At 46.0% G+C, this 17,319-nt stretch overlaps 1 pseudogene; it reads right to left on the bottom strand.

The window, feature by feature from the left end:
- Positions 1 to 16,327, bottom strand: part of LOC139235513 (zinc finger protein 420-like) — a 90,958-nt pseudogene extending 74,631 nt beyond the window's left edge.
- Positions 16,328 to 17,319: the final 992 nt, after the last annotated feature.

Genomic DNA, 17,319 nt, shown 5'->3' with positions numbered 1-17,319 from the left:
TGCCAGCAACATAATCCAGGGAAGGGAGTCCCCTGTGATTGGGGTAAAACGCCCCTACCCGAAGGTCCCTTTGAGACATTTCAGTTGGACTACATTGAGGTGCAAAAAGTTCAGTGTTACAAATATGTGTTAGTAATAGTAGATGTGTTTAGCAGATGGATTGAAGCCTACCCTACCCTGGACAATAAGGCTCAAACTGTTGTTAAGGTGTTAATGAGGGAAATTGTTCCTAGATATGGCATCTCAGCTCGACTGATGACCACCTATGTTCTTTCTCTGACTCAGGCTCTGCGACTAGCTCACAACCAGGTTCAAGATGCTCACCTCGACCTCCCAGTTTTACCCGAATTGTACCTCGTGGCACCAGGGAAGTATGGATTCGGAAGGGATTAGAGCCACCATGGGAGGGGCCTTTTCAGGTGTTACTCACTACCCCCACTGCAGCCAAGGTTGAGGGGGAAAGTGCCTGGGTTCACCTGCACCACTGCAAGCTCACCACCCTCTAACGAACCTATTTTACTGGTTATTATAACTCCTGTTTCTGTTCCAGACTTGCTCTTCTCCATAGCTGAACAAGGCCGTTGGCATCCTAATTGGAACGTGGACCAGTTTGAACTTTTACCCATAGTGATAGACAGCCAGCTATACCGACGGTGACCTGAGAAGAGAGACGGGAAAACTGAACTCTTTTAATCAGCAAAATAATTGGACTATTTATCTGAATCCTGCGCCATAAGATGAAACTGTCTGTATGCCACAGTCTGTATAATAGTGTTGCTATATGACAGTTTCGGCGCATGGGAGGGGAGACAGAGACATGAGCTACATGTCTTATGTTTATGCGCAAAATGGGAACTTTTCTAGATGTTGGGTGTGTTCACATTCCCTATACATTCCCTATACATTCCAAAGGGGGAGTTCCACTAACCCTAACTGTGACTGTCAGGAAATAGAGTGTGAACAGATGAATGCGATACTCCTAGAATGATCCTAAGTGTTATCATGGAATGATAAAAGGGGGGAATGTGAATGTTTAAAAATGTATAGAGATATTGAAGTTGAGAACGTGGGAATTGTATAGGGACAGTATAAGCTAACAAACAATTCATGGTGGAATAGCCATGACATCTCAGACTCGAGACTGCAAAATGTTACAACACTAACACATATTGAAACAAAACCCACAGCTTGCAGAAAAACCTCAAGGTCTTATTAAATCATGTTATTAACCTGAAACATTGACAGAAGGTCTTTGTTTAAAATCGGACCATGCTTGGGTCGGCTTATGAGTGGACAAAGGGAAGGAGGGATCAAAAGAGATGGGCTGAGCTGGGATGTCACTCTGGCCCTATCTTGTTATCTTTTGCCGAAAATGTATAACCATCGTCCCTTTACAATGTAACGTCACTTTGTCCGTAGGAAGTGAGTGCGTTCGAACAGACTTGCATTCCTTCTGTCTGATAAAGTCCCCGATCGGGATTTGCTTTTAAAATAAAAGCTTGCTTTGTTTAAAGCACAAACGGTATTCGTTTCAGTAATTTTGCTGAACCAGATTGAGGTAAAAGAATCCAGGAATCAACACCCCCACTGAGCCCACCAGCGGAGAAGGGTCAATAATACTCGCAGGCATCGTCTGGCACCGCCTCTCATCTCCCAGAAATATTGTCTAAAAGCTGGAGCCTTTCTGTGTGTTCAAGTGGAAAATTGAGAGAGTCGGTGTGTATAACAGAAAACGATCGAGAGAGCGTGTGTGTGTCTGATAGGCATCGGGCTCTGGGAATCATTCCCCGGGGTTGTGCTCTCTGGGGTGTTTGTGTCAGATTTATAACCCGTGCTGGACCTGCCCTGGGAGTGTTTGATGGGATAGTGCAGATGGAGATTTACTCTGTATCTATCCCATTCTGTACCTGCCCTATGATTTGATGGGACAGTGTAGAGGCAGCTTTATTTTGTAGCTAACCTGTGCTGTACCTGCCCTGGCAGTGTTTGATGAGACAGTCTAGAAGGGGCTTTATTTCTGTATCTAACCAATGCAGCATCGACTCTGGAATGCTTGGGACAGAGTAGAGGGCGATATAATCCGTATCTAACCTGTGTTGTCCCTGCCCTTGGAATGTCTGGTGGGACAGTGTTGAGGGAGCTTTACTCTGTATCTAAGCAAGGCAAATATATCCTTCCTTAGATAAGGAGAGCAAAACTGTGCACAGTACTCCAGGTGTAGTCTCACCAAAGCCCTGTACAATTGTAGAGCGAAGTTAGAGAGAGGGTTACCCTTAATCTAAATTATGCTGTACCTGCCCTAGGAGTGTTTATTTGGAAAGTGTAGAGGGAGCTTTACTTAGTATCTAACCAATGCAGCACATGCCCTGGGAGTGGTTGATGGGACAGTGTAGAGGCAGCTTTACTCTGTATCCAACCCGTGCCATACCTGCCCTGGGAGTGTTTGATGGGACAGTCGAGAGATAACTTTTTGCTGTAGCTAACCTGTACTATACCTGCCCTGGGAGTGTTTGATGGAGCAGTGTAGACGGAGATTTACTTTGTATCTGCGTCAAGATAAATGGTTCATTTTTCTGTTGGCAAACAGTGACTAGTGGAGAGCTGCAGGGATCGGTGCTGGGTCCTCAACTATTTACAATCTATATTAATGACTTGGATGAAGGGACTAACTGTAATATAGTCAAGTTTGCTGATGATACAAAGATGGGTGAGAAAGCAAATTGTGAGGTCACAAAAAATGTGCAAAGTGATAGACAGGCTAAGTGAGTGGGAAAAAAATTGGCAAATGGTGTACAATGTAGGAAAATGTAAGGTAATCCACCTTGGCAGAAAAAATAGAAAATCAAATTATAGTTTAAATGGTGAAAAATTGCAAAGTGCTGCATTATAGTGGGACCTGGGGGTCCTTGTGCATGAAACACAAAAAGTTAGTATGCAGGTACAGCAGGTAATCAGGAAGGCAAATGGAATATTAGCCCTTATTGCAAGGGAGATGGAGTATAAAAGCAGAGAAGTATTTGTACAACTGGACAGGGTGTTGATGAGGCCACACCTAGAGTACTGCGTATAGTTTTGGTCTCCGTATTTAAGGAAGGATACACATGCATTGGAGGCTGTTCAGAGAAGGAACACGAGGTTGATTCCAGAAATGAGGGGGTTGACTGATGAAGATAGTTTGAGTAGGTTGGCCTATACCCATTGGAGTTCAGAAGAATGAGAGCTGATCTTATCGAAACAGATAAGAAAATAAGGGGCCTCGATAAGGTGGATGCAGAGAGGATATTTCCATTCATCAGGGAAACTAAAATTAGGAGACATAGTATCAGAATAAAAGGCTGCCCATTTAAAACTGAGATGAGGAAGAATTTATTCTCTCAGATGGTTGTAAATCTATGGAATTCTCTTCCCAGAGCGCTGTGGAGTCTGATTCATTGAATATATTTAAGGCGGAGATCGACAGATTTTTGAGCGATAAGGGAATAAAGGTTTATATGCAGCCGGCAGGGAACTGGAGCTGAGTCCATGATTAAATCAGCCATGATCCTATTAAATGATGGAGCAGGCTCGAGGGGCCAGGTGGCCTTCTCCTGCCCTTGGAATGTCTGGTGGGACAGTGATGAGGAAGCTGTACTCTGTATCAAAGCTACTCAAGTATACCCTTCCTCAGATAAAGAGGCCAAAACTGTGCACAGTACTCCAGGTGTGGTCTCACCAAGGTCCTGTGCAATTGCAGAGCGAGGTTAGAGAGAGGATTACCCTCAACTAAATTATGCTGTACCTGCCTTGGGAGAGTTTGATGGGACTGTGCAGAGGGGGATTTACTCTATATCCAACAAGTGCTGTACCTGCCCTGGGAGTGTTTGGGATGTTGTAGACTGAGATTTACTCGACATCAACCCTGGTAGTGTTTGGGATAGGCTGGAGTGAGATTTACTTTGTATCTAACTCGTCCAGTACCGCTAATCCTGATATCAGTAGCGGGAAAATGCTACAATCTATTATTAAGCACGTGGTAACAGGACACTTCGGAAGTGATAACAGGATTGGGCAGAATTAACACGGATTTATGAAAGGGAAATTGTTCTTGACAAATCTGTTGGTGTTTTTTGAGGTTGTAACTCGTAGGATAGATAAGGGGGAACCACCGGATGTGGTGTATTTAGATTTACAGAAGGCATTCAATGAGGTGCCACACAAGAGATTATTAAACAAAATTAGGACTCATGTGATTGAAAGTAATATATGAGCAAGGATTGAGGATTGGTTAACGGACAGAAAACAGAGAGTAGGAATAAACGGGTGATTTTCGGGTTGGCAGGCTGTAACTGTTGGGGTGCTGCAAGGATCGGTGCTTGGGCCCCTGCTATTCACAATCTATATCAATACTTTGGATGAGGGGACCAAATGTAATATAGCGAAGTTTGCTGAGGATACAAAGCTAGTTGGTAATGTAAGTGTGAGAAGGATGAAAATAGGTTTCAAAGGGATATATACAGGCTCAGTGAGTGGGCAAGAACATGGTAAATGGAATATAATGTGAAGAAATGTTAAGTTAGACATTGATAGTAAAAATAGAAAGGCAGAGTATTTTTTTAAATGGTGAGAAATTGGAAAATGTTGGTGTTCAGAAAGACCTGGGTGTTCTTGTACACAAATCGATAAAAGTTAACATGAAGTCCAGCAAACAATTAAGAAAGCAAATGCTATATTGGCCTTTGTACAAAAAGATTTGAGTACTTACGTCTTACTGCAATTATACAGGGCCCTGGTGAGACCACACCAGGAGTATTGTGTACTGTTTTGGTCTCCTTACCTAAGGAAAGATAAACATGCTGCAGAGGGAGTGCAATGAAGGTTCATCAGACTGATTCCTGGGATGGGGGGATTGTCCTGAGAGAATGAGTAGACATGGCCTATATTCTCCAGCATTTAGAAGGAGAGGTGAGAGGTGACACGCACATCCCATAAACAAATTTTTAAAGAGAGATCGGAGGTGTTTCAATTTGATCAAGGACACCAGCCAAATTATTAGAAACACTTCCTGTCGTTCAGGACCTGTGTCCAGGGACAAGGTGATGGGTTATCTGATCATCTTCGGGTTAAATGTTGTGCTTATCGAGCTGAGCACCTCGTGCCAGCATCAAACACTCTCCAGTCGGGCACAGCACAGGTTAGAAACAGAGTGAACCCATCGGTCGCTCCCCGACACAGATACTGAGGGACAGGGAGTGTCAGGGACACTGACATTTCTCACTCTAATGTATAAATTCATCCTGTACCTCTCCCCATTAATGCTGGGCTCCACACGGGTCGAATCCTGCTCCTGTTTCCCTTCCTGTAACAGCACTGAGCTCAACCCAGCCCATAATGAGCAGGGCTCAGGGAGTTTGATTGCTAGGCACTGCAGTGATGTCATAAAGCAGGGCCATTCAGCCCAGCTGGTCATCTCCTTGTCCCTTTAAAGGTGGAGAGCTGGGGCATCCTGTCTCAACACACATCCCCCCGTTCATACTGAGAATCCCCAGGGAAGGCCCAAGGTCCAGAGTGTGGAACACAACCAAAGGGGAAAGATGAGGAGAGCTGGGACATCCTATCTCAACACACATCCCCCTGTTCATTCTGAGAATCCCCGGGGATGGCCCAAGTCGCACAGTGTGGAACAGAACCAAGGGGGAAAGAGGAGGAGAGCTGGGACATCCTATCTCAACACACATCCCCCTGTTCATTCTGAGAATCCCCGGGGATGGCCCAAGTCCCACAGTGTGGAACAGAACCAAGGGGGAAAGAGGAGGAGAGAAGTGGAGGTAAATCAAGGAGTGGGGACTGAGGGCCATCAAGCTTCAGTTTTAGAGCTTGTAGGCTTCAGGAGGGGAAGAGTGAGTAAGAAACATAGAAAATAGGTGCAGGAGTAGGCCATTCGGACCTTCGAGCATGCAGCACCATTCAATAAGATCATGGCTGATCATTCACCTCAGTACCCCTTTCCTGCTTTCTCTCCATACGCCTTGATCCCTTTAGCCATAAGGGCCATATCGAACCCACTCTTGAATATATCTAACGAACTGGCATGAACAACTCTCTGCAGTAGAGAATTCCACAGTTTAACAAGTCTCTGAGTGAAGAAGTTTCTCCTCAACTCGGTCCTAAATGGCTTACCCCTTATCGTTAGACTGTGACCCCCTGGTTCTGGACTTCCCCAACATTGGGAACATTCTTCCCACATTTAACTTGTCTTGTCCCGTCAACATTTTATATGTTTCTATGAGATCCTCTCTCATTCTTCTAAACTGCAGTGAATACAGGCCCAGTCGAACCAGTCTCTCAACATAGGTCAGTCCTGCCATCCCGAGAATCAATCTGTTGAACCTTCACTGCACTCCCCCAATAGCAAGAACGTCCTTCCTCAGATTAGGGGACCAAAACTGAACACAACATTCCAGGTGAGGCCTCAGCAAAAGTCTATACAACTGCAGTAAGACCTCCCTGCTCCTACACACAAATCCCCTAGCTATGAAGGCTAACATGACATTTGCCTTCTTCACCACCTGCTGGACCTTCATGCTAACGTTCAATGACTGATGTACCATGACACCCTTGTCTCATTGCACCTCCCCTTTTCTTAATCTGTCGCCATTCAGATAATATTCTGTCTTCATGTTTTAGCCACCAAAGTGGATAACCTCACATTTATCCACATTATACTGCATCTGCCATGCATTTGCCCACTCACCTAACCTGTCCAAGTCACCCTGCAGCCTTTTAGCATCCTCCTCACAGCTCACACCACCATCCAGCTTAGTGTCATCTGCAAACTTGGAGATATTACACTCAATTCCTTCATCTAAATCATTGATGCATATTGTAAATAGCTGGAGTCCCAGCACTGAGCCCTGCGGCTCCCCACTAGTCACTGCTTGCCATTCTGAAAAGGACTTGTTTATCCAAATTTTCTGCTTCCTGTCTGCCAACCAGTTCTCTATCCACGTCAATACATTACCCCCAATACCCTGTGCTTTAATTTTGCACACCAATCTCTTGTGTGGGATCTTGTCAAAAACCATTTGAAAGTCCAAATACACCACATCCACTGGTTCTCCCTTGTCCACTCTACTAGTTACATCCTCAAAAAATTTTAGAAGACTTGTCATAAATCCATGCTGAATTGGACCGATCCAAATGTGCTGCTATTTCATCTTTAACAATTGATTCCAACATTTTCCCCACTACGGATGTCAGGCTAACCAGTCTATAATTCTCCATTTTCACTCTCTCGACTTTAAAAAAAAGTAGTGTTACATTAGCTACCCTCCAGTCCATAGGAACTGATCCAGAGTTGATAGAATGTTGGAAAATGATCACCAATGCATTTAGTATTTCGAGGGCCACTTCCTTAAGTACAATGGGATTCAGACTGTAGTTTCAGGATCCAGGGAGAGAAAAAGGAACAGATGGGGAGACTGGTGTGGATTCCAGCACAGTGATGATGTTCGGGGAGGGAGATTGTGTCGGGCCGTGTATTAGGGGTGTAGGAGGGACAAGAGAGGAAAGGTCAGAGGAGGAAATACTGCAGCAGTGTCCATCAATAGTGAGAGAGAGAAGGTGGGGGTCAGAGTGGGCCCTGGACAGGTCGGGAAACTGTTTGTTTGCTGTGACCAGCTTTCCTTCTGTCACAAATAGCCTCCTGTAGCCCAGTGACACAAACAGCCCATTAAACGCCACCAATGTCCTTTGGTCTGGTGAGGTCTCCCTTTGTGAAACATCGGCTGTTGTTAAAGCTTCTCATTCTGACTCGCTCCACTGTCCCTTTTATTCCATGGGCTTCATCTGTGCTGGTATTGGTAACACGCGCGGGATCACTAAACACAAAACCCAGTCTGTTAATCACTTTCAGCTACTGGACTGAGTGTGTGCCCCACAGCATCTCCCTCACCTTCAATGTGTGAATAGAACATCACGCCTGCAAAGCTGGTTTAAGTTTATATCCAGGCAGCAAATCTATTTAAGAAAAGCCTGAAGGCCGATGAGACACTGCTCAGGTGCCAGTGTGCTGCTGGTTTGTCCGGTATTTGCCTGTAATGCAAAGTAACTGAACATTTCTCCCAGTGCAACCTTTGCTGTAATGAAATGTGTCTTTTAATAAGCCTCATGTCCTTGCTCATGTCTGCTGCAATTGTGTAGAAAGAGGATGTGTGAAGTGATGGTGTTTGTATGGAGATGTGAAACAAGGAAACGGTATCGTTGTGTGGCAGTGACACAGCCTTGTGGTCAGAGGCAGAACCATGCACCGATATCCTTGAGCTTATGGTTTTAGCAGGGTCAGTTCATGAATGCTCAAGCAAAGAGGTGCCAGGGATCGGGAGCAGCGGCAGTAAATAAAATCTAAATGTAAATTCCGATGTAGTTTATCTTCATTTATTCCTATTATAATAGCTTTTGCTGAATGTGGCCCATGCCAAGTGCCAGGGTATCGGATCAGGCCCAGCATAGAAAATGAGTTTGACACCTTGAGGTAGACAATGTCAACCGGATTCGCCCATTCACCAACCGAATAACTTCTTTACAAACTCAAGCTAGTTTGTAAGGCGTGACCATGTTTCCCGGAATCCATGTTCAGTGTCTGTAATGGCCCCTTCCCTTTCCCCATGATCGAAAACAGCATCTCTCAGGATCCCTTCAAGCACCTTCCCAGTGATCGAGGTCACGTTGATGGGCCTTCAGTTCCCAACTTGTGGCCAATTTGCAAAACTTGAACTATGTGTGCTACCTTCCAATCTCGGGGAACAACCCATTACTCGAGTGAGCTGATGGAGATATGGACAAAGGGCTGACAGAGCACCAGTCCCAGCTCTTTAAACACCCTTGGGTGGATATCATCCGTACCTTACAATGTCAAGGTGAACCCGCATGGCGACTTTGCTGTCAATGAAGAGTGATTAGAAAGACCAAAGTGCCATTTGCCCCTCTCAGTGTGACCCTGAAGGACTGTGTCCAGGCTGAAGTTCTCCCCCCATACGATCCTCCGCCCAGATTATCCTCACTGAGCTCCAGCCAGGTGATGCTAAACTCTCGGGTGGGAAAGAAAGAAATCATCACCAATGTGTTGAAAGCAACAAGAATTTATTTGTCTTTCTCCCAAATATTAAACTCCAGTCCAGTTACAGGAGTTATTGACATCAGCGGAAACAAACCCCAACTGTCAGAATGAATATGGTTCAGTCCGGATGTGATTAACAGCAGCAGTAATAGCAGAATCCCACCCCTGCAGTCACTTGTGAACTCTCTGGTGTTTCAGCAAGGTGGATGACTGAGTGAATCCCCTCCCACACGCAGAGCAGATGAACGGCCTCTCCCCGGTGTGAACTCGCTGGTGTGTCAGCAAGTGGGATGACTGAGTGAATCCCTTCCCACACTCTGAGCAGGTGAATGGCCTCTCCCCAGTGTGAACTCGCTGGTGTCTCAGCAGGTGGGATGACTGAGTGAATCCCTTCCCACACTCAGAGCAGGTGAATGGCCTCTCCCCAGTGTGAACTGGCTGGTGTGCCAGCAGGTGGGATGATGTAGTGAATCCCTTCCCACACTCAGAGCAGGTGAATGGCCTCTCCCCAGCGTGAATTCGCTGGTGCCTCAGCAGGTGGGAGGACCGAGCGAATCCCTTCCCACAATCGGAGCAGGTGAACGGCCTCTCCCCGGTGTGAACTCGCTGGTGTGCCAGCACGTGGGAGGACCGAGGGAATCCATTCCCACAATCGGAGCAGGTGAACGGCCTCTCCCCAGTGTGAACTCGCGGGTGTATCAGCAGGTTGGATGACTGAGTGAATCCTTCCCCACACTCGGAGCAGGTAATGGCCTCTCCCCAGTGTGAACTCGCTGGTGCCTCAGCAGGTCGGCTGACCGAGTGAATCCCTTCCCACAATCGGAGCAGCTTAACAGTCTCGCCCCAGTGTGAACTCGCTGGTGTATCAGCAGGTTGGATGACTGAGTGAATCCCTTCCCACACTCAGAGCAGCTGAATGGCCTCTCCCCAGTGTGAACTCGCCGATGTGTTTCCAGCTGGGATGGGTAGTTGAAACATTTCCCACAGTCCGCACATTTACACAGCTTCTCCCCAGTATGACTGCACTTGTGTTTCTCCAGGTTGGATGATCGGCTGAAGCCTTGTCCACACACAGAGCATGTGTACTGTTTCTCCCCGCTGTGAACAGTGCTTTTTGCTTCCATGATCAAAGGCCGATGATATTCCGTTCCCGATGAATCGAGTGACTCCATCAGATCTTAATGTGATGTTTGGTTTGGGCCTCTGGTTGACAAATCCTCCCCTTTTAATACCCTGTAAAGTGAGTTTCAAACAGGAAAAAGGGTGGGTGAGAGAGAACCCACAAAAACACAAAGGCAGGTTGTGAAATTGAGCTGAATGAACCTGGCTATTTGTGCGGCCATCAGCAGAAGAAAAGTGACCATGAAAGCTGACGGATTGTCGTAATAACCCAACTGGTCACTAATGTCCTGCAGGGAAGGGAACCCACCAACCGGTCTGGGCCGACACAAGACTCTGGCTTCTATGGGAGGAGGGAGAGGTGGGCGGGGTGAAGGGGAGGGAATTTAAACATCTGCAACTCGACCAGAACTTTGACAGAACCTCCCAAACCCGCAACCTATCCCGCCTAGATGGACCAGGGCAGCAGGTGCATGGAAATCCATCACCTCCAAGTTCCCCTCCAAGTCTCACACCATCCTGACTTGGGCATATATCACCGTTCCTACATCGTCACTGGGTGAAAATCCTGGAACTCCTCACCCAACAGCATTGTGGGAGGGCCTTCACCACATGGACTGCAGTGGTTCGAGAAGGCCCACCATCACCTTGTCAAGGGGCAAATGGAAATTGGAAATATATTCTGGCCCTACGAGCGACACCCACATCCTAAGAATGGATTAAAACAAATCTGTATATTGAAAGCCTCTGCAGAAATACTTGTTCCTAAAACAATACTCTTCTACATTGTGCGGGCAGTGTCTGTTTCACAACCTAATCTCCCCTAGAATCCACCGCCGTTGACAGTCTCTCATCGGAAATTGTTGGTCCCAACTGGGCCCAGAGGTTCTGGGGGTTAAACCCAGCAGCTTCTCCCCCTCTCCACTCCAGGTCAAACTGATGCAACAAACAGACGCACACAGGAGGCGACTTCCGTATCCAGCAACCACCCTGATAGAGCGGCTCTGGATTGGTCGCTCTGTGTTTCCAGGATCGATGCACTGAAGATCAGCATATGAGGGAGAAGGGAATAGAGGCTTATGCTGAGAGAGTTAGAACCATAGAATCAGAGAATGGTTACAGCACGGAACAAGACCATTCGGCTCTCTGCAAGAGCACCTCAGCTAGTCGCACTCCCCCGCCCTTACCCCACAGCTATGCAAATGTTTTTCTTTCAGGTACTTATCCAACTCCCTTTTGAAAGCCGTGATTGAGTCTACCTCCACCACCCTTTCAGGCTGTGCAATCCGGATATTAAACACTCGCTACGCAAAAAGGTTTTTTCTTGTGTCGTCTCTGGTTCTTTTGCCAATCACCTTAAATCTGTGTCCTCTGGTTCTCGACCCTTCTGCCAATGGGAACAGTATCTCTCGATCTACTCTGGCAAGACCACTCATGATTTTGAACACCTCGATCAAATCTCCTCTCAATCTTCTCCAAGGAGAACACAAGAAATAAGAGCGGGAGTAGGCCATTTGGCTCCTCGAGTCTGCTCCATCATTCAATAAAATCATGGCTGATCTGATCATGGACTCAACTCCACTTCCCCCTCGCTCCCATAAATCTTTACTCCCATATCGCTCAAAAAATCTGTCTATCTCCGCCTTAAAAAAATTCAATGGTCCAGCCTCCACAGCTTTCTGGGGCAGAGAATTCCACAGAATTAGAACCCTCTGAGAGAAGAAATTCCCCCTCATCTCAGTTTTAAATGGGCAACCCCTTATTCTGAAACAATGCCCCATAGTTCTAGATTCTCCTATGAGTGGAAATATCCTCTCTGCATCCACCTTGTCAAGCCCTCCAGTATGTTTTAAGTTTCAATAAGATCACCTCTCATTCTTCTGAACTTCAATGAGTATAGCTCCAAACTACTCAACCTTTCTTCAAAAGTCAATGCCCTCATCTCAGGAATCAACCTAGTGAATCTTCTCTGAACTGCCTCCAATGAAAGTATATCCTTTCTTAAATACAGAGACCAAAACTGCATGCAGTACTCCAGGTGTGGCCTCACCAATACCCTGTACAGTTGCAGCAGGACTTCTCTGCTTTTATACTCTATCCCCCTTGCAACCCCAGCTGCTCCTGTTTTGTACAGGTTCATCATAATATCCATGCGTTTGTACTCGATACTTCTATTTGTAAACAGAGATACTGTCAAGTGTAGTATAAACAGGGACAGGGTCTAGTGTAATATAAACAGAGGCAGGGTCGAATGTAATATAAACCGAGACTGGGTCATGTGTAATTATAAATAGTGACATGGTCTAGGGTAATATTTAGAATGACTCCTGGTGCCATGAACTAGTGAGTACAGAAATAGGAGGATAGAGCAGATGAATGCCTGGCTGGAGAGATGGTGCAGGAGGGAGGGCTTTAGATTCCTGATGCATTGGGACCGCTTCTGGAGGGAGGTGGGACCTGTACAAGCCGGACGGGTTGCACCTCAACAGAGCCGGGACCAATATCCTCGTCCGGGGGAGGGGGGGGGGGTTGTCAGTGCTGTTGGGGAGGGTTTAAACTAGCTTGGCAGGGGATGGGAACCTGAGAATAGATTCAGTGGGAGGGAAGTAAGCTGGAATTAGAAAGCAAAAATATAGAAAGTGAGTTGGAAGGACAGAGGAAAAAAGCAGGAAAAACAGGAAAAAAAACAAATTTAAAAGCTCTTTGTCTAAATGCACATAACATTTGTAACAAAATAGATGAATTGACGGCACAAATATATACAAATGGGTACGATCTGATACCCATTACAGAGATGTGGTTGCAAGGTGACAGGACTAGGAACTAAATATTCAGGGTTTTTGACAATTCGGAAGGACAGACAGAAAGGAAAAGGAGGTGGGGTAGCTCTGTTAATAAAGAATGAGATCAGTGTGTTAGTGAGAAACGATATTTGCTCAGAGGATCAAGATATTGAATCAGTTTGGGTGGAGATGAGGAATAATAAAGGGAAAATCACTGGTGGACAGAGTCTATAGGCCCCTAACAGTAGCTACACTGTTGGATGGAGTATAAATCAAGAAATAATGGAGGCTTGTAATAAAGGAACGGCAATAATTATGGGTGATTCTAAACTTCATATTGATTGGACAAAGCAAATTGGCCAGGGTAGCCTTGAGGAGGAGTCCATAGAGTGTATCCAGGATAGTTTCCTTGAACAGTATGTTGTGGAACCAACCAGGGAGCAGGCTATCTCAGATCTAGTACTGTGTAATGAGGCAGGATTAATAAATGATCTGGTACTAAAAGATCCTCTCGGAATGAGTGACCATAATATGGTTGAATTTCAAATTCAACCATATTCTGGTTGGTGAGAAAGTTGGTTCTCAAACCAGGGTCCCAAGCTGAAATAAAGGAGACTACAATGGTATGAGGGCAGAGTTGGCTAAATTGGACTGGGAAAATAGATTAAAGAATGGGATGGTTGATGAGCAGTGGCAGACATTTAAGGAGATATTTCATAACCTGCAACAAAAATATATCCCAATGAGAAGCAAAGACTGTAAGAGACGGGATAACCATCCGTGGCTAACTAAGGAAATAAGGGAGGTATCAATTTGAAAACAAAGGCATACAGTGTGGCCAAGTCTAGTGGGAGGCCAGAGATGTATGACATTTTTAAAAGCCAGCAGAGAACGGCTAAAAAAATGATTGAGGGGGAAGATAGATTATGAAAGAAAACTAGCACAAAATATAAAAACAGATAGTAAGAGTCCTTCATGGTAGAAGACACTAAAAACATCCCAGCAGTGGATAAGCGAGGGGCTATAGATAGGGAGGAACGCAATACAATCACTATCACTAATGACGTAGTACTAGGTAAAATAACAGGACTAAAGGCAGACAAATCCCCTGGAACTGATGGCTTGCATCCTCGGATCTTAAGAGAAGTGGCTGCAGAGATCATGGATGCATTGGTTGTAATCTACCAAAATTCCCTGGTTTCTAGGGCGGTCCCAACAGATTAGAAAGCCGCAAATGTAACATGCCTATTTGAAAAAGGAAGCAGACAAAGAGCAGGACAATTTAGACCAGTTAGTCTAAAATCTGTCATTGGGAAAATGCTGGAGTCCATTATTAAGGAAGCAGTAGCAGGACATTTGGAAAAGCATGATTCAATCAAGCAGATTCAACATGGTTTTATGAAAGGGAAATCATGTTTGACAAATTCACTGGAGTACTTTGAGGATGTAATGAGCAGGGTGGATAAGGGGGAGCAGTGAGTGTGGTGTATTTGGATTTCCAGAAGGCATTCGATAAGGTGCCACATAAGAGGTTACTGCACAAGATAAAAGCTCACAGGGTTGGAGGTAATGTATTAACGTGGATAGAGGATTGGCAAACCAACAGAAAACAGAGGGTCGGGATAAATGGTCATTTTCCAGTTGGCAAACATGACTAGTGGGGTGCCGCAGGGATCGGTGCCGGGTCTTCAACTAATTACAATCCATATTAATGACTTGGATGAAGGGACCGTGTTTGCTGTTGTTACAAAAATTGTGCGGAGGACACAAAAAATCTGCAAAGGGATATAGACAGGTTAAGTGAGAGGGCAAACATTTGGCAGATGGAGTATAATGTGGGAAAATATGAAGTTATCCACTTTGGCAGAAATAATAGAAAAGCAAATTATAATTTAAATGGAGAAAAATTGCCAAGAGCTGCATTACAGAGAGACTTGGGGGTCTTGTGCATGAAACACAAAAAGTTAGTATGCAGGTACGGCAAGTAATCAGGAAGGCAAATGGAATGTTGGCCTGTATTACAAGGGGGATAGAGTATAAAAGCAGAGAAGTCCTGCTGCAACTGTAAAGAGTATGGGTGAAGCCACACCTGGAGTACTGCGTACAGTTTTGGTCTCCGTATTGAAGGAAGGATATACTTGCATTGAAGGCTGTTCAGAGAAGGTTCACTAGGTTGATTCCGGAGATAGGGGGTTGACTTCTGAGGATAGGTTGAGTAGGTTGGGCCTATACACATTGGAGTTTCGAAGAATGAGAGGTGATCTTATTGAAACTTAATGATAATGAGGGGGCTCGCCAAGGTGGATGCAGAGAGGATATTTCCACTCATAGGGGAAACTAAAACTAGGGGGACATAGTCTCAGAATAAGGAGCCGTCCATTTAAAAGTGAGATTAGGAAGAATTTCCTCTCTGAGGGTGGCAAATCCCTGGAATTCTGTGCCCCAAAGAGCTGTGCAAGCTGAGTCATTGAATAATTTAAGGTGGAGATAGACACATTTTTGAACAATAAGGGAATAAAGGGTTATGGGGACCAGGCAGGGAAGTAGAGCCGAGTCCATGATCAGATCAGCCATGATCTTATTGAATGGGGAGCAGGCTCGAGGGGCCAAATGGCCTACTCCTGCTTCTATTTCTTATGTTATAGACTGTTTTCCCTCCACTCCCAATTTTCACCACCAATTCTGGCTGCGTTCAGTTCGACACTCACTGGCTCCCCTCCATGTCCTTCCCTGAAGGTGCTGACTCTGGCTGGGTTTAGTTCTGCACTCACTGCTTCCACTCCCCTGAAGATGCTGACTCTGGCTGGGTTCAGTTCTACACTCACTGCTTCCCCTCCCCTGAAGGTGCTGACTCTGGTTGGGTTCAGTTCTGCACTCACTGGTTCCCCTCCCGTGAAGGTGCTGACTCTGGCTGGGTTCAGTTCTACACTCACTGCTTCCCCTCCCCTGAAGGTGCTGACTCTGGTTGGGTTCAGTTCTACAGTCATTGGTTCCCCTCCCCTGAAGGTACTGACTCTGGCTGGGTTCAATTCTACACTCACTGGTTCCCCTCCCCTGAAGGTACTGACTCTGGCTGGGTTCAGTTCTACACTCACTGGTTCCCCTCCCCTGAAGGTACTGACTCTGGCTGGGTTCAGTTCGACACTCACTGGTTCCCCTCCCCTGAAGGTACTGACTCTGCTTGGGTGCAGTTCCAGACACTGACATCTTTCACTTTGTTCCGGCACCAAGATAGCAGCGCATGCGCTATGCTACTCACTGAACCAAGATGGCGGAGCGATGAACCTGCCTTCCTGTACCAAGCTGGCCGCCGTTAGTCTGGGCCTGTGACCGGGAGAACGACCCGAATCTGCAACCGCCGATATTCCGGTTATTATTCCGGGCTTGCGGCGGGCACCGGATGTTTATGAAGCCTCCCCGGCTCCCCGCTGGTCCATTATTCCGCTCCGTCCCGCTGAAAAGCACACTTCTAAGAAGCCTGTCCAAACGGTGTCTCCTCCGCCATTACACGCACCGCGCATGCTCCAAACACATCCAAGATCGGCGCCTGCGCACTGAGCTCCTGTAGTCTGGGTGCGGCACATTCTTCCGCGCGGGGCATGCTGGGTACATAAGACCATGAGAAATTTGAGCAGGAGTGGGCCACCCGGACCTCTGAGCCTGCTCCCCATTCAATAAGATCATGGCTGGTCTGATCATAGACTCAGCTCCACCTCTCTGCCCGCTCCCCAGAACCCTATACTCCATTATCGCTCAAAAATCTGGCTATCTCCGCCTTAAATATCTTCAATGACCCAGCCTCCACTGCTCTCTGGGGCAGAGAATTCCAAAGATTTACAACCCTCTGAGAGAAGACATTTCTCCTTATCTCAGTTTTGAATGGGCTGAGGAGAAAGGCTGCATTTGTGAATAGAACAGGATTTACTGTGATTGTATTGGGCACTGAAACATGTTCACTCTGGCAGCTCTGCTTTGTTTCTGATGATCTTAATAACCCCTATACCTGAGCTGGAGATTAATATTGTGTATAAATGTTGAATAAATTATCTTTGTTTCAAACACAGTCTGTCGAATATTTGATTCCTCCATGATCAGAGGAGACTAATTGATGTTCTGTTACTGACTGTTCCATTTTAGTGCTTTTTCTTAATCTAACATGTCATTTCTCACCGAGTTCACCTTCTGCAAAACCCCAAACTTGTTCCATTTGAGTACGAGTTGTAGTTGTAGACTTAACTGCAGTGTGTCAGTTTAAACTCAACTGAACTCCTTTGGACCACCCCTTTATTGAACCATCTTGCATAAGGTTTGAAATCCGTTACT

The sequence above is a fragment of the Pristiophorus japonicus genome, chromosome 23 (assembly GCF_044704955.1).
Source record: "Pristiophorus japonicus isolate sPriJap1 chromosome 23, sPriJap1.hap1, whole genome shotgun sequence".
In the NCBI taxonomy this organism is placed as follows: domain Eukaryota; kingdom Metazoa; phylum Chordata; class Chondrichthyes; family Pristiophoridae; genus Pristiophorus; species Pristiophorus japonicus.
Note: the sequence above shows the minus strand (reverse complement) of the source record. Positions and strands in the feature narration are given on the sequence as shown.